Source organism: Gorilla gorilla, chromosome 13 (assembly GCF_029281585.2).
Source record: "Gorilla gorilla gorilla isolate KB3781 chromosome 13, NHGRI_mGorGor1-v2.1_pri, whole genome shotgun sequence".
In the NCBI taxonomy this organism is placed as follows: Eukaryota; Metazoa; Chordata; class Mammalia; order Primates; family Hominidae; genus Gorilla; species Gorilla gorilla.
Window position 1 is genome coordinate 13338001 of NC_073237.2, and position 23228 is coordinate 13361228.

At 38.9% G+C, this 23228-nt stretch overlaps 1 pseudogene; it reads left to right on the forward strand.

Moving 5' to 3' along the window:
* Positions 1 to 14112: 14112 nt before the first annotated feature.
* The window catches only part of LOC129524660 (phosphatidylinositol 3,4,5-trisphosphate 3-phosphatase TPTE2-like), a 39184-nt pseudogene continuing 30068 nt past the window's right edge, over positions 14113 to 23228 (forward strand).

Sequence of the window (23228 nt, forward strand, 5' to 3'; positions counted from 1 at the left end):
TCAAGATTTGATTTAACAAGCTTGGTTTTGGGAACTAAAAAATGAAAAAAGGAAAAGCCATAATCTTGAAAGGCAACAAGAGAGAAAACTGCTAACAGGATCTTGATTAAATTTCTCCCTCTTAGAGAATGTTGGACCGACGACACAAGACCTCAGACTTGTGTTATTCTAGCAGCTGAACACACCCCAGGCTCTTCTGACCGGCAGTGGCTCTGGAAGCAGTCTGGTCTATAGGTAAGCATGTCCAGGGCTTACAGGGAGAAGCTCCCAGAAATCCAGCTCTGCCTTGGGTTGCCCCGGTTCACGTCCAAAGATGTGCTTGGGCCACATCTCTGGAGCACAAGGTGGTAGACTGAGAGCTTTGATATTTCTACTCCTACGGCAGATGAGCTGGTATAACTCCAAAGGTATGGAATTTGCTGTTGTCTGTGACCCAGCAAATAAAAATAGAAAAATAATTCGATAGAAAAATAATAGAAATAGAAAAAATTTAAAAAACAAACCAAGCCTCATTCTATGACATTTTAGGCAGTGTGATAATATGCATATACTGGTCACTTTAATCTTTCCTACAGGGGCCGCTGGTTGCCCTAATGTTGGATGCTCTGTTCAAGGATGGTGAGCTAGTGTTCAGCTCAGGAAGCCACTCCACAGAGATGGCCACCAAAAGGGCTTCAGTGGTCCCATCTCAATTAACACCTGAAACACTGTTAATAATTACAGTAAAGGTCACAAATGGGTTTTTATTAGTGAAATTCATGGCTTACAAAGCAGCATGATGGATGTTACAATTATATGACATTTTAAGATCTGTTAATCAACTAACGTGTTTTGGAGACAGCCCATCCTTGCATAAACAGGATAAAGGTGTATGAGGGTGGCCTGTAGTGTATATTTAGAGACGATACCCAAGGCTTGATCCTCATATGGTCCTATCTCCAGGAAGGTTTAGGAAGATTTTGGCCTCTGAAACATTAGGAATCTGTTGAGAATGAAGCTTTCATGCTTGGAGCACCTAAAGTGCGGAAAGCTTACAGAAGCTTGTGTACTGTGTCTGCTTGCTACTGAATGTTTTGTTAAATGAATATCTGTATGTGTGGCAGATTTGGTCGGAGACCTACTTTTCATTATAACCTGGTAGCATGATTATAAAGGTGTAGCTAACCTTCAGCTAACTCAAACTTCTGTGGTTGCTCCTATCTACCAAAAAGCATTTAAGAATTCTGCATGACCACTTCAGTTTAGGACAGTTTGCAATTCTCACCTTCCTTAGAGGGCAATTTAGCTAGTTACTTATTCATGTCCCATGAGGGAAGTCATTCTGTGCCCCAAAGCAGCTTATCAAAGTATTATTTCAGACTTCATGCAGTACTCTCCCTGAAAGGAATTCAGGTAACATCTATGGATGTCTCATGCCCTTTTTGGAGATTAGTTTCCCAAGGAACTTGCTTAGCAATCCTGGCTTGTCACCTGAATCTGGAGTAATTTGAGTGTCTTCCAGTTCTCTTGCTCAGTAGAGGATGTCTGAAAAATCCAGTAATCATTTAATAAGGCTGCTTATGTCAGAAACTCAAATTCTTACCTTTTTGGTGTTTTGAACATTTTCCCCTGTTATGATTTATTAGTGTATTCTGCATAGACAATCCAATTATTCATCCTGCTGAAAAGTAGCGGATGCCTATAGATGCCTTTCTTTTTGTAAAAGGTATTGTTTTTCCTGAGACCTGGATGAATTTCCAGGAGCCATTCAAGGACATGAGAACACCCACTTAGAACTTGAAAGGTTCACCTCATGGCCCTCAGACCAGGCTAATGAGATGCGATAATTTGAACTCTGGCACTCCTTTCCTCACAGGCTGAAAGACTAGCACAATATTAGTGTCTATCTGTGCTTAAAGGCTGGAGCTATTGATCAGAGTCCAAAATTAGTTTGTGTAGGGGAACTTTTCTTAAAGACATAAAAAGATACCATTTAATATATTGTTTCCAAAATGTGTTTCTCACACATTTCCACTGTGAGAAAGAGGTTCTGTGGTCAAATAGGTTAAGAAACCTCAGCACACTCTTAGAGAATCCCAGTTGTTATCAGCAGCAAAAAAATGTATGTGATCAGTTTCTTAAACTTATTTAAATGTTTGAAAAGTTAGAAAATTGTGGCAAAGAGCATTAATTCTTGAGTCTTGGGAGTGTATTACCTTGATGAGAATGTTTGTGTATTTGAAACTAAAAATGTGTATCAGTTTATATTGCCACATACTGATTTTTATGGCATAATATATGGTGTAGAGAGCAGGTTGTCTAAAAACCAATATTGGCAAAATGCTGAATATTCAGCATGGTTTTATGAAGTTGACAGATGTGGAGTGTATTTTGCATGTGTCTTAACTTACAGATGAGGAAATGAAGTAGCAGAGAGATTAAATTAGCCAAGCCAGGGGTTTCGGTGCTAGGAAGTCTTGATATTGTAAAACATAGCCATATAACTTTAAGAAAATGAATCCAGACAAAAAGAAAACAAAATCATTGTAAACACATAGTCCACTTTAAGTTCACAAAATGTTTTAAACATAATTAAGGCTATGCTTGACTTATCTACTTGTTTATTTCCTACCAAGGATGACCGGGAACTAGCCATTGATATAGAAACATTCATTATTCTTACGTTTTCTTTCTTTTTTCTGTGTCCTCTCTCTCTCTCTCTCACACACACACACAGTCTCAGAAGTACTAGTGCTGTATCCTGAAATTGTTTCTTTAGTTCTTGTCAAAATTCCTCCGATTTCATTTTTTGTGTCCTGAAATACTGTTGACATTAACATCCTCATTGCCTTCCAAAATATCTGACTTTATTTTTTGTATGTGCTTTTTACTCTTTGGTAGAGTTATGGATTCACTACCAGATTCTACTGTATGCTCTGACAACTATGACCACAATGGGTGAGTTGACTGATCTAAGTGGTGAAAAACACTGGGAGCATCAATGGCAATAACAGCTTTCTATCAGAGACTTTAAGCATCTTTGGTAACATTGTTTTTGAACCAGAGTGGAAAAAATAAGATCAGGTCAGAAGAGGGATGCTTGGTACTCAAAGATTGTTTGTGACTCTAAGTAATTAGCAAACAAAACCTTAGGAAACTATCAGAATGCCTGTGTATGAGACTCTCTCAAGAGTGATGCAAGAGAGTAGAGAATCCTACTTGGAGAAAGAAGGTGGTAGCGTTGGACAGGCAGCAGAGGAGCCCTCAGCATAAGGAAAGGAGCTAAGAGACCCTGTATCTGTCCCTCACCCTTCAGAGCTGGTGCCCCAAACTCAAAGCCATCATCACATTGGATGGAGCCCCTGCCTCAGGTTTAGTCAGTTGATCCTATTTGAGGAGAAGCAAAGATATCTGTGACTCATGAAGAGCATGAAGGTGGTGGAGGAACTTGATAATTAGGAAATCAAAATGGGCAAGAATAATGTGTGACTACAAATGGGACATAAATTTGAAGGAAATTTAAGTTAAATTTGCTGCCACACATGATGATCAGGTTCAGTAATAAAGAATTGTATTTAAATCTTGATTCATTAAACTTTTTTGAGAGTCCTAAACAATTTTTATTACCAACACATAGAGACTTGTTTCTAGAGAAAAATCAAGTACCAGGTGCCAAATAACAGATTTACATGAGAATTTTTAGGGACAACACATTGTAATTTGTAGCGCAATCATAGCCAATTTGAACCAAAAAAAAAAAAAGTCGTGTATGCATTTATGTTGTTTCTTACTATTTACCTTTCAATCCTTTGAACTGACTCCAATGAATTGACATCAGAAATCTGTGCTGGAGTCAACAATGAAAGGTGATGTCATAATATATATTGGAGATGGGAGGAATTCAGGTTTGTGAAATTCAGTCTCAGAATTATTCATGGGAAAATAGTTTTCTGGACACTGATTCTAAAATTCTTTCTAAAAAGTTGGGTCTTAAGTAAGCTAAGTCATATTTATCATATCTTTTAGATTCAAGGAATTTTGTTGTTCAAATAAATTGGTCATATCACCGCTCCATGTGGCAAATCTCTAATATATTTTTGCATTTGATGTTTGAAGTAAAATGCAGCAACCTTACATAGAGCTTTATAATAAGCTTCATGTGTTCAAATATAATTGGTACTTTTATAACCGATGCTGTTTGTTATACTCAGAAAGTTATTTCTTATCGTAAGATTACCAATATTGTCACCAAAATATTTTTTTATATTTTGAATTAATTTTCCACATTTAAATAAAACAAGCACTGCTGCTGTTGTTACTATTCCCTTTTAACGTCTCCCCAAATTAGTGTTTTATTCTGTACACTTTATGAGATGGCAGCTTAACATTACCCTTAATATGGCCCAAGGATTCTACAAAAGGAAATGCTGGTGTGTTTGTCAAAAGTGTTTTCTGGCCGGGCATGGTGGCTCAAGCCTGTAATCCCAGCACTTTGGGAGGCTGAGGCAGGTGGACCACGAGGTCAGGAGTTCAAGACCAGCCTGGCCAATATGGTAGAACCGCGTCTCTACTAAAAATACAAAAATTAGCTGGGCATGGTGGTGCATGCCTGTAGTCCCAGCTACTCAGGAGGCTGAGGCAGAAGGATCACTTGAATCCGGGAAGCAGAGGTTGCAGTGAGCTGAGACAGCACCGCTGAACTGCAGCCTCGATGACAGAGCAAAACTCTGTCTCAAAAAAAACAAAGTGTTTCCTGTGCAGATTATCTATTCACCACTTGCAGATTTGAAGTTTACTAAGCATGTGTGATATCTAAAAGTTCATTTGAAGAATAAGTTTCAATGCCAAAAATGTTTAAAAGTGGGATATAGGAAGATGATGCAAAGATCGAATATCCAAACATTTCCATTTTCACCAGGAGGACTTAATAGAATGTCTAACAGCTACTTTTAGATATTTTTGAAATGTGAGAGGGGTGAGTTAACACAAAGTAGACTGTGAGATTAAAATGTCTGTTCACTCTAAAATCTCAGCATTCACTTTCTTATTGTCAAGTTATTCATCAGACTCTTTTCAGAGACAACCTAAATGCAAGCTCTTAGAATATTACAACATCTTTTATATGAGATGACAGGAAATAATTTCATGGCCTTTTAAAGGATAGATGAGGGATTTGAATACCACTTTCAGATTAAGTAACTCCTCTATTGAATATTACACTGTTTTATGGTTCATATCTCTATTGTGGTTGAGAGGTATTGCCAGATTTATTCTCTGACAAGTAAATATTATTCAGTTTATAATTAATATCCACGTTGGGGGGAGATACTTTAGTCTATGTTAAAACTATCTTCAATGTTCAGTATCCTGTTCCACATAAAACTTTCATGCCCTAGTTTTAGCATTCATTGATTTTTATGTGAATCAGTTGTAACTGTGATCATTACAAAATGGTGATTTCTTTTTTAAAAAAGTAGTTTTTCTGTGTTTAATAAGTATCATTCTATTATAAGGAGAGCTATTCCTACCCCTATTTGTTCACTATTACTATGAACTTATAAATTCTTACATTATTTCAATGAATTACAATCCTTTCTGTCATTATTTATTTTGATCTTTAAATGGTCCCATATTTGGCCAGTGGGACTCCCTAAAAGCTAGCCCCTGTGTCCTTTTGACTTGACATGTTCCCATCACTTTTTGAGCATTTCCCCAGCCCTGGAATCAGCCATTTACCCAAAGAACCTCATGCCCTTTAGAAACCAATCAATATTTTGCATTTGGTATGCTGATTGCCATTGGCTCATTGCTACTTGTAGGCCTTTTTAATATATAGATGAGAGTACAGTTATACATATTGACATATACAGATATATGCACATATGCAACAATTTTAATGTTTAATACACAGTATATACATTTATATGTGTTCTGTAAACTACGTATTATTGTTTTGCCTATATGTTTTTAAATTTACTTAAATGGTATTAAGTTGTATCTCATTTTGTTAGTTTTCTGCTTAGTAACATAAGATTATTCTTCTTGTGCATACCTTTTGTTGTTGCTTTTAACTGGTATGAAAAATTGCACAGCATGCATGCATCCCCTAGTGAGGAACACATATATTGCTTCCTACCATTTGCCTTCACAAAGAGTGCCGCTAAATGATTATCCTTATGCCAGACCCCTATAGACCTGTTTGAGTATTTCTGTAGGAATATGAAACAGGACTTGATGGGCCATGGGATTGCATATTTTGAATTTTACTGAATACTGCCTATTGCTCTCACAATGGTTATACCAGTCTGCATCTCATGAACAGTGCATGATGGTTCCTACATATACACATTCACAACAACACTTGACATTATCAAACTTTCTAATTTATATAATCAATCTAATAGGTCATAACATATTGCATTATGTTTTACTTTGAATTTATGTGATAACTTATGAATTTGAGCATCATTTTATGTTCTTATAGCATTTGGGATTTCTTCTGTAATGGTCCATTCATGAACTTAGCCCGTTTTTCCACTAGTGTTCGTATCTTTGTCTTGTTAATTTACGTGTGCTGTTTTTGAATATTTTATATTTTAGAATAAGTTAATCAAATTTCTTTTAAAATTATGTTTAATTTTCAAAGTGATTATGTTACATTTGTAAACAATATAGCAATGATTCACTCTTTTTAGTAACATTAAAAACATGGTGCTATTGTTTGGAGGTTTGTACCCCCAAACTGCATGTTGAAATTTGATCCCCAATGTCGGAGGTGGGGCCTAATGGAAGGTGTTTGGAAGATGAATAGATTAATTCCCTCCCTTGGAGTGAGGGTGAGTGAGTACTCACTCTATTAGTTCCTGCAAGAGCTGGTGGTTTAAAAAGAGACCAGCGGCTTCCCGCACCTTGATTCCCATCTTGCCATTTGATCTCTGCACGTGTCAGTTCCCCTTCATCTTCCACCATAAATGGGAGCAGCCTCAGAAGCAGATGTTGGCATCAGGCTTCTTGTGCAGCACACAACTGTGAGCCAAATAAACCTCTTTTCTTTATAAATTACCCAGCCTCAGGTATCCCTTATTAAACAGACTCAGATGTATGGAATCCCATTCAAAAGTTTGGACTATCGCTTTATGTATTCAAATCATCCTTCATGTCAGTTTGAGACATTGAAGTTATGTTCTCTAATCCGTCATCTGCCTGTTAGCTTTGGCATTGTTGTTCTTCATTCTCTTCATGACAGAACTTTTTGCCTTATTATTTTACTTTTGAAGTTTGAAATTTTCCCACTTTCAGTCTACAAAGGTAATTTCTAATCCTCATAGTTTTAATTTACACATTTAATGCTTTAATCTACTTAGAGTCTGCCCTTCAATATGGTGTTAGGTAGGGATTTGGTTTCATTTTTCTCCCAATGGTAGGCTGATTTTCCAAATACCATCTATGAAACAATTCATCCTTTTTCCTTGTTTATGTAATCATCGTCAGTGACATATATCTACATAGGTTTATCTCTGAGCTCAATATTTTGCTCCATTGATACTTATGGCATCCCTACACCTTTTTTTATTAGCATGATTAGTTAAGTTATTAATGGAGCCTTTATATGTTGACATAGATTTTGTAGTAAGTATGTCAATATTCTAAAAAATTTTGAAAAATACCTATGTGGGCCCTGTGGTGTTTGGGAGAGGGAAGGGCTTTAAATACTAGGTTGATTTCTTTGTTACTTGAGTATTCTATTTCTATATAAATATATTTTCTTGCACTAATGTTAGTGTTTTATATTCGTCTAGGAATTTTTCCATTCCATCTAAGTTTTCACATTTATTAGCATATAATTGAATAATCTTATTTTAAAAAAATTTAGTTGTGTTCTAGTTATGCTCCCTTCTTGTACATTTTATTTGGATATTCACTCTGTTTGTTCTTGATTATTATTGCCACAGGTCTATTGTAGTAATCTTTTCAAAGAGACACACTTTTGTTTTGTTAATCTTCTCCACGGTTTTTTCTTCTCCAGTTCAGTGACTTATGCTTACCTCCTTATGTTTTGCTTCCTTATTACTCCATAGACTTTGCCTTGTGCTCCTTTTCCAACCTCTCTACTTAAATGTGTACTCTTTGCTTTTAACCATCTTGACTTCTTATTAATGCTTATATATTGGTAAATTTTCTTCTAAATATTGCTTCATTGTATCCTACAAACTTTGTCATGTTATTATCAATCAGTTCTTAGTATTTAAAATATTTCATGATTTCCCTTTTAACATAAGAGGCATTCAGTAATGTGTAATTTAGTTTCAAATGTGGGTTTTTTTAAAAAAGCGAATCATATTACAATATATTCAGAGAACAGCAATATGATATTGATCCTGTGGACTTTATCCTGTGGAAGCTTTCTTTATGGTACAGAGAGCTATGATGTTGGTCTGTCCTTGTGCCCTCATAGGTCTTTTGCTGTTTCTAGAAGGTGTTAGAATTTTCTCTTTGTCTCCATTAGATACTTAAAGCTGATATGTTTCTTCTTTCTTGAATTTTGGGAAATTTATCATCATAAATTTTCACATTTTATTTTGCATTTTTAGTTTTCATTTCTTCTTAGATTTTCATATTCTAGATGTTAGATAGCTGTTTTTATCCTCCATAACGTTCTTCTTTAGTATGTTCTCTTTATTCTTTTCTACTATTTTCTGGGTAAGTTTCTCAATCTAATCTTCTAACTCTAAATTAATTAGCTTTTCACATGTATCCAAACTACTATTTATCCCTCAACAAGTTATATTTTTTTTGACAGTCATACTTTTACAGTTAAGGCTTTCTCTTTTATTTTTTCTTACGACTCCGATTCTCATTTCATGTTTCAACATCTTCCTTTGTGTCCTCTTATCCTTAAGAATATTTGTCATGCTTACTTTAAAATCTTGGTCAGTGTGTTCCAGTAGTTTTGCTACAGTCGGTATGCTGTTGTTCAGCTTGTTGTATTTCTTTTTCAGTAGTTGTATTCCTCAGATATCTAATCATGTTGGTTTGTGAACTCAGATTTTTTGTGGCTGTTGGCTACTCTGGTCATTTGTATTGGGGAAGGACTGAAGGACAATCTCAGTCTGCTGCTGTTCTTGCAACATAATTATTAATAGCACCCACTTTTTCCTTTCAAAAGTGTCCTGGTTTGGGCAGGAATTATATAGTCAGTCTCACTGAAATCTAGGACGTAAGCTGTGTCATTGTCAGTAAGTTTAAAATGAAGAGAAGTGATGTGCCCCAGGGTAGAGAGTCTCAGGAAGCATGAAACACTGACCAGGCAACTCCTCTGGGTTGTGAAAAGGAAAAACTTTAGACAAGGTAAATTTAAGAGTTTAATAGTGCAAGAATGATTCTTGAGTTGGGAAGCTTTTAGAACGAGAACAAGTTCTGAGAACTGCAAGCTGGCAACGTGGCCAGACAGCATTATGGACAGAAAATGGAAGTGAGGTCCAGAAACAGCTTTGTTGTTTACAACTGGTTACAGCTGGATGTTTTGTCTTATTTGAATCAGTCAGCCACCCGCAATTGACTGAAGCTCAGCTGCTGCAATTGACTGAGACACAGCTATCTGTTACAAGTGTATATTCTATTCATAATTATGCTGTTAGTTTACACACTAGGTTAGCTTGCAGTTTGTTGCATAAGGACTCAAGTACAGAGGCAACCACAGGGAAAATTTTGTTTAATTAAACAACTATATCACCTTGAAGCTCCTGAACAAAGCAGCATTGGAGGAGACAATCTCTCTGGTGTGTAACCTGGGCTTTGGAGATGGAGGCAGGTGGAGGAGTGAAGGCCCAAGGATGGCTCTTCAGCCCTTCCCTGTTTTCATCAGCCAGCCTAATGCTCTCCTAATTTTACTGTAACTACTCCTGGGTAGTTGCTGTTGTTGTCTATGGAGACAGGCAGGGATGGTCACTATTGTTTCCAAATGGCTAAATTGCATGTGTTTTGTTTTGTTTTGTGTTTTTAGAACAGCTAGTTTATTAGTTGTAGGGTTATTGTAGCTAATTTGAATAAAAATTAAGCCTACAAATTCACATGGTATTTGATTATGTACAATTTAGTTTAATTCTTTAGCCCTGACCCAAATGAAGTGATATCACTAACCCATGATGGAGTCCTCAGTGAAAGTGAAACGATATCACTAGCCTATAATGGAGCCATCAGTGAAAGGTGTTATGCGTGTGTACGTTCATAAAGATACACACAAATGTTAACTATAGAGTTTCTTGGACACTGTTTCTAAAGTACTGGTAGTTTCAGCTTCTGTATGTAACATCCTTTTCTTTTTTGGGTCTAGTTGGATACAAGATAAGTAGATCACAAGAAGTCTACTTCTTCTTCCTAGCTGAATTGACTAGTAGCTAAAACTTTTAGAAAACTGTTGGATTGCCTGTGTATGAGATTCTACCAGGTTAGGGTATATTAGTTTCTAGGGCTGCTTTAACAAAGTATCACAAACCAAGTGGCTTAAACAAAAATTAATGATCTCATAGTCCTAGGGACTAGAAATCTGAAATTGAGGTTGTCAGTAGGGTTGGCTTTTTATGAAGGCTATAAGGAAGAATCTGTTTGATACCTCTTTGCTAGCTTTTTCTGGTTGCTGGCAATCTTTGGCATTCCTTGGCAGGTAGACTCTTGTCTAGAGTAACTGCAGCTATTTGACCAAAAGTGTAAGTCCAAATTGTGTTTGTATCTGAGTAATATGCTTTTATAATTCCCCAGCCCACAGCCAATTGAGTTGATGGTAGTAACCTATGATAGAGCCACCCATGAAATGTGAATGAGAAACAAAGATTTATATACAAGTAAGTGTATATATACATATATACACATAACATACACGCATGCATACACATACACACACAGAAACATAAAACAATGAAAGAGAAAGAGAAGTTGATATTTGTAAAATTCACTGTCAGGCATATCCTTGGAAATACAGAGTATCTTTGACACTATGTCTAAATCTTCTCACTGTAGGATCTATAGATAACCTTCTATTTTTTTTTTTCAGACCAAATTGGATAAAAGAGGATGAAGTCATGAAAGGGATGCTTCTTCCTCTTAGTATATTTGTCACTCTAAGTTAGTAGTATCCAATCCCTTAGGAACCTCTGAGGTTTTCCATTTATGAGACTCTCCTACTACTAGAGTGGGCCAAAGGGAGAGAGAATCCTATATGGAGCAATGGGGAGGTAACAGGTGACAGGGAGGAGTGAAGCACTCAGCAAAAAGAACAGAGTTCATGAAACCGTAATAGGTTCCTCACCTTCTAGAGTTCTACCACCATGTGAGGCTGGTGCTCCAAACCCAAACCCACAATCATTTTGTAGGGAGTTCCTGACTCAGGCCTACAGCTACATGGTCATATCTTCTGGGCAGGAAAGACAGCCATGATGGGTGAAAGTAAAGAAGTGACAGAAGGACTTAGGAATCAAGAATTTAGATGGGGTAAGAGGCATGTTTCCTTACAGACTGCAGTTACATTAGAAATAAATGCCACTGGCCAGGCATGGTGGCTCATATCTGTAATCCCAGCACTTTGGGAGGCCAAGACAGCTAGATCACTGGAGGCCAGGAATTTGAGACAAGCCTGACCAACATGGCAAAACCCTGTCTCTACTAAAAATACAAAAATTAGCCAGGTGTGGTGGTGCATGCCTGTAATCCCATCTACTCAGGAGGCTGAGGAAGGAGAATTGCTTGAACCTGGGAGGCGGAGGTTGCAGTGAGCCAAGATGGTACAACTGCACTCCAGCCTCAGTGAGAGTGAGACTCCACCTAAAAAAAAGGATACACCTAGTTCGAATTAGTGATATACACATGAATATTTAAATGTCAACCAGATAGTACATCGTAGAGTAACTGTAGCTGTTTGATTCAAAAAGTAAGTTTAGAATTACATGTGTGTCCAACTATCTACTTTTATATTCCTTTAGCCTGCATGCAGAATTGACATCAATGACCTATGATAGAACCACCAATGAAATGTGAATTATAAAATATATATACACAAATATTTAAAGAAATATATATGCAGATATACATACTTCTGTCTATCTAGACACACAGGGAGAGAGAGAAAGGGAGAGAAAGAGAAAAGAGAGAGAGAATCGACAGAGAGAAAGATGAAGATTATATGCTTACACTCAGGATCATCTATGGCCATACAGAATGTCTTTTACACTGTTTATAAACCTCCTCACTATAAGCCCTGCAGGCCCCTTATCCAACTTTTTGATTAAATTGGATAAAAAAGGAACAGGGCAAAAAAGGGAAACTTCTTGTTATTGTCTTGTCACCCTTAGTAGCAGGCACATACTTAGGAAAGTCAGATTTTCTGTGTATGAGACATACTAGAGTGGACCAAGGGAAGAAAATCCTATGCAGAGCAACAAGCGAGTAACAGTGGACAGGGAGCAGTGGAGCCCTTAGGGAAAAAAAAACAGAGCTAATGGCCCTGGCAGGGTTCCTCACACCCAGAGCTCTACCACCATGTGAGGCTAACACTGCAAGCCCACACCCATCATCACATTGTATGGGGCAGTTTCTTGACCCTGTGTGAGAGCAGAGAAGACACCTATAATGGCAAAAACAAGGCACTCATGAAGGGATTTTAGTGTCAGGAAATGAGATGGGGTCAAGGGGATTTGTATATAGAAACTGCAGCTGAATTTGAAATAAAGTAAACCACCAAATTCTTAGTTTGTGCTGTATTCAATTGTAAAGAACTAAACATCGCTTGTGAGTAATTCAAACCAGAAAGTGAAGTCCAGGATGTCATATTGGTGTTGGACGATACATATATATATTTAAATTCTGTAGCACTGCCAAGTCTAAATTCAAATCAGTACCCTGGAGTGGAGCTGTCAGTGAACTGTGAGACAGAAATAATATAGAGGCTGGGCGCGGTGGCTCACGCCTGTAATCCCAGCACTTTGGGAGGCCGAGGTGGGTGGATCACGAGGTCAGGAGATCGAGACCATCCTGGCTAACACAGTGAAACCCCATCTCTACTAAAAATACAAAAAATTAGCTGGGTGTGGTGGCGGGTGCCTGTAGTCCCAGCTACTCAGGAGGCTGAGGCAGGAGAATGGCATGAACCCAGGAGGCGGAGCTTGCAGTGAGCCGAGATCCTGCCACTGCACTCCAGCCTGGGCAACAGAGGGAGACTCCCCCTCAAAAAAAGAAAAAAAAGAAAAAGAAAAAGAAATAAATCAATATAGATATAAGGATGTATGAACAAGGGAGGAAACGATTATATACCATTTATATATACCTATATGCATTCATATTAAATCAAGGCATGCACCCACAGGTACTGCAGAGAAATATAAAGGTTGAGATTAGGGAAGTTCCCATTCAAGGGCATTAATGGAAAAACAAAAAACTTTTGACACATGTGTCTGCGTGATCTCACTATAGGATATGAAGGTGACTTTATGTCTTGAATGAATTTAGATAAAAGATGGCCACATAAAAAGAAGAATGATTTTTCTTACTAGTCTGTTTGATACTCTTGAGTAAAAATAAAAAATAATTTTCAGACTGCCTGTATGTGAGACCTTACTATAATGGCTGAGGACAGCAGAGAATCCTCTTTGGAAACAGGAAAGCACAGCAGGGACGGAGAGTAGTGAAGGCCTCAGGAGAAGAGAAAAAAGCTAACAACCCTAGAAATGTTTTCGACCCTGCAGAACTCTTCCACAATACAGGGTGGTACTCAAAACCCCAAATACCATCATATTGGATTGTGTCCTTGACTCAGACCTGCAGTTACTTTACCGTACTTGTGGACCAAGAGAGACAATCAAGTGAAGAAGTAATGGAGGGCTTTCGAGGCAGCACATTTAGTGGAATAAGAGGGCTGACTACCTCCACGCAAAAGTTTAGTTTGAAATAACTGCCACCACAAAGGCTGTCACGCATTGGGACTGAGGTCATAATAAAGAGGTTTATTTAAATCTGAAAGCATTACTATTTTCCCCAGCCTAAGATGTTGGTTGCCATCATATAAATCCTCCTTTTTAATAAAAAAAATGACATTTTAGAACCAAATAGTGCTATACACATGAATAGTCAGAACTTAACTGGTTTATGTGCAGAGTAATGAAAGTTAGTTTTACCAGAAAAGTAAATTTTGAATTGTGTCTCCTGTCTGACTGTATTCTTTTGTCATCCTCTAGTCCACCCACAAATGAATTATCAGGAGTGAACCCAGAGGCACGTATAAATGAAAGGTGAGTTATGCATATGTGTGTCTTTATTTATCGAATTATAACTGAGCATAGAAGTATTCACACACACAGGCACATAAACAAATATATCCATCCATCCATCCATGCATCCATCCATACACACTTCTCTCAAACACATCCACTAACAAATCCATGCATACAGTGGAAACATACAACAAGGAGACAGACGGCCGGACATTTGTGGAGTTTATTCTGGGAAGCCTGCGTGGCCATAGAGAGTGGTTTTTAACAGGATTTCCAATTCTTCTCCTCGTAGCCTTTGTAGGTAACATTGCTTCCTTTTCTAACGGAGTGTTATAAAAAGGAGCAGGTCATAGGAGAGCTGCTGCTTCGTATGTTAGTGTATTTGTCACTGTTAGTTCCTAGTAAGCAGCTTCTTAAAGGACTCAGATTTCCTGAGTTTGAGAGCCCACCAGATTGACAGAAAGGAGGAGAAAATCCTGTTTGCAACATGGAGGAGATAGCAGCTGACAAGGAGCAGTGAAGCCCTGGGCAGAAAAGAACAGAGCTAATGGAACATGGACTTGTCCCTCACACTCCAGAGCTCTGTCAACATATGAGGTTGGTGCTAAAACACAAACACAAGCACACCACCTCATTGGATGCAGCCCTTCCTTAGGCCCACAGCTACTTGCCTGTGTCCCATGGACAGGAAAGACTAGCATGATGGGTGAAAGGAAAGACGTGATGGAGAGATCCAGGAAGTGGGCCATAGATGGGATTAGGAGGAGGAATGCCTACACAGTGGAGTCGAATTTAAAAGAAATTCACCCACAAAAGGCTGTCTGTCGTGCATTGGCCAGCTCCAGTGGTACAGAGTTTTGGTGAACTCTTGAGTCAGTGAGTCTTAGATAGATGTGCTGCAATCATATAAAGTATGATGTGTAGGGTAAATGGCATGGTAGATTCCAAAGAACCAAATACACACATGACTTCTGTAAGGGTAAGGCAATTTACAGGTTGAAAAGTAGTTGGAAGGTCGGGTGCGGTGGCTCAGGCCTGTAGTCCTAGCACTTTGGGAGGCCAGGGCGGGTGGATAACGAGATCAGTAGTTCAAGGCCAGCCTGGCCAACATGGTGAAACCCCATCTCTACTAAAAATACAAAATTAGCCGGGTGTGGTGGCGGGCACCTGTAGTCCCTGCTACTCGGGAGGCTGAGGCAGGAGAATTGCTTGAACCCGGGAGGCAGATGTTGCAGTGAGCCGAGATCATGCCACTGCACTCCAGCTTGGGTGACTGAGTGAGACTCTGTCTCAAAAAAACCAAAAACAACAACAAAAAACAAAAACAAAAAACCAAAACAAAAGCAGTTGGAATTATTTTGAACTGAAAACCTTAAGTCTAGGAAGTTACATGTTGTCTTAGTATGTACATGTTAACTTCTTTGGCATGGCCCTGTGTGTGAATTGAGAGTACCTTCTAGTAGGCTGGCCAATGCACCATGTGATATCAAGGAATACAGTTATACATGTATCTATGCATATACAAACACATACATACATGCATTCATACACACAAGAGAGACTGAGTAGGGCTATTGAGTGTGACAGGCATCCATGGGAACAAGGAGTTCCCTTGAAACTATTTCTAGAGTCCTCTCAGAATGAGCTTTGTATGCAATATTGTTTTCTTTTTGGATGGAGGTAGGAAAATGGGGAGGAACTCATAGAGGGAGACTTTTTATGTTAGTGTTTGTCACATTACCTTTCTGTGAGAATGAGACTTTCCTAGTAGCATGAACCAAGGGAGAAGCGAATCCTGCTTGCAGGGAGAAGGAGATAGGAGTGGACAAAGATCAGAGAAATCCCAGCCAAAACAAAGAACAGAGCTAATAACCCTGGAATTATTTCACCCCCTCCAGAGCTCTACCGTTATGTGAGGCTGACTGCCTTTGCCCATACCCACTCTCACATGGGATGGAGCCCTTGCTTGAGGCCTCCAGCTACTTGGCCGCAACTCTTGGGCAGCAAAGAAAACTAGGATGGGTGGAAAGTGAGGAGGTGATTGGAGGTGATAGAGAATGAGGAACTCAAATGGGATTATAAGAAGGGAGACTCAGGAACTAAATTTGAACTAGAATTAAATGCTCTCCAAAAATGCTGTTACACCTTGAGGTGTAGATACCCTTACTTAATCTGCATGCATCGCTATGGTCACAGCCTAAAATGCTCACTGTTGGCATATGAAACCTCATTTCTAATAAAAAGACAAATGCCATCCCAGGTCAATTTAGTGATATACATACATGCGAATAATAAAAGTGTAACTGGGGAATGACACATAGACTAACTGTAGCTATTTGTTGCAAAACATTAGAATTACGCATTGTGTCTGACTCTGACCATATTTGTCCTTTAGTCCCGATCCGACTGACCTGGTGGGAGTCATCATTGGCTCAGCCCCAATGACAGGTGAGTTATAAAAGATGTACACATGACCAGGTGCAATGGTTCACACCTGTAATCTGAGCACTTTGGGAGGCTGAAGCAGGCAGATACCCTGAGGTCGGGTGTTTGAGACCAGGCTGGCAAACATCGTGAAACCCTGTCTCTACTAAAACTACAAGAACTAGCCAGGTGTGGTGGCAGGTGCCTCTAATCCCAGCTACTCAGGAGGCTGAGGCAGGAGAATCGATTGAACCTGGGGAAGTGGAGTTTGCAGTGAGCTGAGAACATGCCGCTGCATTCCACCCTGGGCAGCAGGAGCGAAACTGTTGCAAAAAAGAAAAAAAGAAAAAAAAAAAGATGTACACACACACACAAAACAGTGACAGAGAAAGAGACCGAGATTAGTGGGATTAACTCTCAGATGTGTTCATGATAATACAGTGTTTCTTTCACACAGGTTCTTTATCATCTCACTGTATCATGTATAGATAACTTCCACATTTTTACATTGTTTAGAAAAAAAGAAACTGACTATAGATAGAGGCTTCCATCTGTTACTGTCTTGTCACCCTTAGTAAGTAGCGGGCAAATGCTTTGGAAAAGCAGATTTTTTGTGTACCAGACATACCAGAGTAGGCCCAGGGAAGAGAGAATCCTGTTTGGAGTGAGGAGGAGGTAGGAGTACTTGGGGAACTGTGAAGCCTTCAGCAGAAAGCAACAGAGGTATGAGCCTTAGAGGTGTTCTCCACCCTCCAGAACCCTGCCACCACAGAGGCTGGTGCTCCAAACCTCAAATCACCATCCTATTGGATTGTGCCCCTGTGTCAGACCTCTAGTTACCTGACCCTTTTTGTGGGACATGAGAAACCACCATACTGGGTGAACATAAGGAGCTAATGGAGGGCCTTTTAAGCAGGACATTGAATGGAATAAGAGGGCTGACTACCTACAAATTGGAGTTGAGTTTGAAATAACTGCCACCACAAAGCTGTCACACATTGGGACTGAGGTCATAATAAAGAGGTTTACTTAAATCGGGAAGCATTACTATTTTCCCCCGCCTAAGATTTTGGTTGTCGCCATATAAATCCTCATTTCTAATAAAGAGGAAAAGACATTCCAGGTTCCAGTAGTGCTATACACATGAATAGTCAGAAATTAATTGGTTTCTGTCTAGAGTAATGAAAGGTAATTTTTCCAAAATATAAATTCAAAATTATGTCTCCTCTCTGACTGTTTTCTCTTATCATCCACTAGTCCACAGACAAGTGAATTTAAAGGAGCAACCGAGGAGGCACCTGCGAAAGAAAGGTGAGTAATAAATAGTTAAAGTCACCTGTCAGCATAAGTGTGCATAGAACTATACACACACAGGCACATGAGCAAGTATACCCCATCCATCCATCCATCCATCCATCCATCCATCCATCCACACGTCTCTTCAACACACTTACACAAACTAATCCATGCACATGATGGAAACATAGACCAAAGAGAAAGGAGACTGGTGGACATTTGTGGAATTTACTCTCAGGAGCCTGCATGGCCACAGAGATTTTTTTTTTTTTAACAGAGTTTCCAATTCGTCTCATTGTAGCATTTGTTAGTAACTTTGCATCCTTCTTTGGTGGAGTTCTATAAAAAGGAGCAGGTCATAGGAGATTTGCTTCTTCCTGTGGTGTATTTGCCACCCTTAGTTCCTACTAAGCAGTTTTTTTATGGGACTCAGATTTCTGACAGGAATTCATTGGTTTCTGTCTAGAGTAATAAAAGCTAATTTTCCAAAAAAGCAAATTTAGAATTGCATCTCCTATCTGACTGTATTCTTTTATCATCCTCTAGCCCACACACAAGTGAATTTAAAGGAGCAGCCCTGGTGTCACCTATCAGTGAAAGGTGAGTTATAAATACATGAAGACACACGTATGCATAAGAGTGCATAGAGCTATACACACACGAAGCACATACACAAATATATCCATCCATCTTCATCCATACACACTTTTGTCAACACATTTACACAAACAAACCCATGCAAAAAATGGAAACACAAAACACGGAGACAGATGGACATTTGTGGAATTTACTCTCAGGAGCCTGCATGGCCATACAGAGTGTTTTTTAACAGGGTTTCCAATTCTTCTCATTGTAGCATTTGTAGATAACTTTGCACCTTTTTTTGATGGAGTTGTATAAGGAGGTCAGTTCGTAGGAGAGCTGCTTCTTCCTGTTAGTGTCTTTGTCACCCTCAATTTCTGGTAGGCAATTTTTTAAGGGATTCAGGTTTCCTGAGTTTGAGACCCTACCACAGTGTTCCAAGAAAGGAGAGAATCCTATTTGCAACATGGAGGAGATAGCAGCCAATAAGGAGTAGTGAAGCCCTGGGAAAAAAAGAACGGAGCTAATGGAACGTGGACTTGTCCCACACACTCGAGAGCTCTGTCCACATGTGAGGTTGGTGCCTAGACCCAACCCAAACCCACCACCTCATTGGATGCCGCTTTCCTCAAGTGTGCGGGTACTTCACTGTGTCTTATGGGCAGGAGAGACTAGCATGATCAGTGAAAGGAAGGAGGTGGTGGAGGGTTTTCCCAATCATGTGAAAACCTCTCCTGGAAATAAATCATAAAGGTGTAAGTAATATGGAAAACCTGATTCAAGTTAATTATAGTGTAATGCTCAAGAAACCTTGCAAAATGAATGAGATTTTACAGAAGGAATAAAAGGATTGTGTTTAATCAGTGGCTGATTAAGGAAACATCTAGGTGAGAATTCTTAGCTGCTCATTAAGCAATAGCATGTGAGTTTTGTGTGTAGTATTGATTTTTAAGCCAATAAATAAATTTTTAAAAGAATTTATTTTATAGGACGTTGGAGGCATGGGCAAATTAAAACGTATTTCTATTATTATTATTATTTTTTGAGATGAAGTCTCGCTGTTTCCCAAGCTGGCATGCAGCGGCGTGATCTCGGCTCACTGTAACCTCCTTCTCCTGGGTTCAAGCGATTTTCCTGCCTCAGCCTCCTGAGTAGCTGGAACTGCAGTCATGTGCTACCATGCCAGACAAATTTTTTGTATTTTTGGTAGGGGCAGGTTTTCACTATATTGGCCAGGCTGGTCTTGAACTCCTGCCCTCGTGATCTACCCGCCTCAGCCTCCCAAACTGCTGGGTTTACAGTCATGAGCCATCAGATTGTATGGAGGCCCTGCCTTGGGTCTGTAGTTACTTAACCCTATCTGAGGGGCAGGAAAGACATCCATGATTGGTGAAGAGTTACTGGTGGTATTTGAACGTGAGAAGGCAGAAAATTACAAGGGCGAGCAAGGTGGGTGTTTACAAACTAAAGTTGATTTTATGTAAATTTTGCCAGAAACAGTAACTTGGGGATTAGGTTTAGGAGTAAAGAAATGTATATAAACTTGATTCATTAAGTTTTTTTCACAGGCTGAAAAATTTCATTACAAACATCTAAAACCTCATTTCCAGAGAAAAATTAAATACCATGTTTCAAATAAATAACTGATTAATGTCCATTTTTCAGGGGAACTAGATTATAAATTGGAGAATAATTATTACTAATTTGTATCAGAAAATTAAGTCTAGGATAACATGTGGAGTCTTGCTATGTTCATTTTTAATCCTTTAGCTATTACCTCATTGAATTAAAAAGAGTAATGTGTGGTAGAGTCATCAATGATGGGTGAGATTTCAAAATACGGAGAGAAAGAAGAGAGGCATATATTAAGATTGGTAAAATTCACTCACAAATGAAGTAATAAAGAACTGCACTTAAATTGTGATTCATTAGTTTGTTTTTTAAGGCCCAAGAGCACCTTTACATAATATAAGGTTTTCTTCTAGGAAAAAATGATATACGCATTGACATATACATTTTCAGAGTTCAGCCAGTTTATAAATGTAGAGCAATTGTACATAATTTCAGCCAGAAAAGTATGTCTCTGAAGTCACTTGACCTGCAGTGTACATTTTTAATCGTTAGCACTGGCCCGGATAAAATGACATCAGTAGTCTTTCACTAATTTGATATATATTTGATATAACTCACCTTTCAATGGTGGTGTCATTGAAAACTACTGACATTATTAATTTGGGTCAGTGCTAAAGGATCTATCTACACACACACACACACAACACACATGTATGTGTGTGTGTGTATATATACAGATATATCTTTTAGCTATATATGTAATATATATAGATATATAAATATGTATTTGTGTGTATATAGATATACATATATCTATATACATATGTCTACATATGTATATAGATACACATATCTATATACATGTCTACATATGTGCATATTTAAATGTGTGTATATATATCTATATATACATATCTATATGTAGATATATTCTTTAGCACTGACCCAAATTAATAACATCAGTAGTCATATATATCGTTTAATATATATATGAGCATGTGTGTGTATATATATGTAAACATATATGTATATATCCTTTAGCATATATATGTATATATACACATATATAGTTTATATATACATATATGTGTGTGTATATGCAGGTATATCTTGTTTTATTGTGCTTTATTTTATTGCCCCTCAGATATTACTTTTTTGTAAACTGAAGGTTTGTAGCAACCCTACATTGAGCAAGTCTCCTGGTTTCATTTTTCCAACAGCGTGTTCTCACTTTGTGTCTCTTGTCACATTTTAATAATTCTTGCAATATTCCAAACTTTTTATTATCATATCTGTTATGGTGATCTGTGATCAGTGATCTTTGATGTTACTATTGTAATTGTTTTGGGGCAACACGAACCATGTCCATATTAAGATGACAAGCCTAATCAATGACATGTTTGTTGTGACTGCTCCACTGACTAGCCATTCCCCCATCTTTCTCCTTCTCCTTGGGCCTCCCTATTCCCTGAGACACAACAATATTGAAAGTAGGCCATTTAATAAGCCTATGATGGTCTCTGAGTGTCCTAGTGAAGGGAAGAGTCGCATGTCTCTCACTTTAAACCAAAAGCTAGAAATGATTGTGAGGAAGGCTAGACTTCTTGCACCATTTCAGCCAAGTTGTGAATGTAAAACAAAAACAAAAACAAAACAAAACAGAAAAGCCAAAAAACTTCTTGAAGAAAATTAAGACTGCTACTCCAGTGAACATACAAATGTTGAGAAAGAAAAACAGTCTGATTGCTAATATGGAGAATGTTGTAGTGGTCTGGATAAAGGATCAAACCAGCCACAGCATTCCCTTAAGCCAAAGCGTAATCCAGGACAAGGTCCTCACTCTCTTTGATTCAGTGAAGCCTGGGAGAGGTAAGGAAGCTGCAGAAGAAAAGCTTGACGCTAAAAGGTTTGTTCATGAGGTTTAAGGAAAGAAGCCATCTCTATCACATAGAAGTGCAAAGTAAACAGCCAGTGCCGATGCAGAAGCAGCAGCAAGTTATCCAGAAGATCTAGGTGAGATAACTGATGAATGTGGCCAAACTAAACAACACATTTTCAATGTAGACAAGATAGCCTTTTATTGGAAGAAGATGCCATCTAGGACTTTTATATTTAGAGAGGAGAAGTCAATGCATGGTTTCAAATCTTCAAAGCACAGGCCAATTCTCTTGTTAGGGGCTAATGAAGCTGGTGACTTTAAGTTGAAGCCAACAATCATTGACTATTCTGAAAATCCTGGGGCCCTTACGAATTATGCTAAATCAAGCAAGATGGGTGACTAGAGATGTCTGGTGCTCATCTCCCCTACAAGAAAGAACCGAGGCAAGAAATAAACATCTAAGATTTGATTAGAGTATCAAAGGGATAGTCCTGGAGTGCAGCAAAGGAGTGGAGACACATCTGTGGTGACTGAAAGTTGCCATAGTACGGAAGCACTCAGCCTGTGCAGCCCCTTCTGTCCCATCTGGATTGAATTGGCCCAGAGACAGGAGGGACTTCTCATTGCAGGGTGAAGGTAGGCAGAAGATCCCCACCAGCCCCACTGCCATCACAAACACAAAGTCTTTACAACAAGAGAATCTCACAGTCTTTGCAAGCCCTCAGGCCAGTTTGGAGTATTGCCAAGGATTCACACAGCTGCATGTCCTGGACTAGGAGTACAAGGTGAAGACTTCCCACCCCCAGAGACTTAAGCTGCAGCAACACAGCACCATCTTGAGAACAGAGTCATCTCTTGAGTGTGCCCTCCTCTGGGGGCCAGTAGTCACTGTGCCTCTCCAGCACTGGAGCTTTATCTTCAGTACACCAAGCCCACATGGGTGGGTTAAAGCCACAATCCCAGCTGTGTGGAGGTTGGTCCCAGGACTGGCTGTAACTCAAGTAATGCAGAGTAGGGAAATCAACCGCCACCACCACACTTCCAGACAGAGGAATAATCTGCAGTCCCATCCAGGGTAAATTCACTCTTAAGACAGCCAAACCACTACATGCCCTCTCCCAAGTGGGAGAGGCCCCTAAGCCTCTGAGCAGCTGATACACCCGCAGGTCAACAAAGTGACTATGAGCCCATGCTCAGGACCTGAGAAACAGCCTTGCGGGCCCCATCAACCACAGACA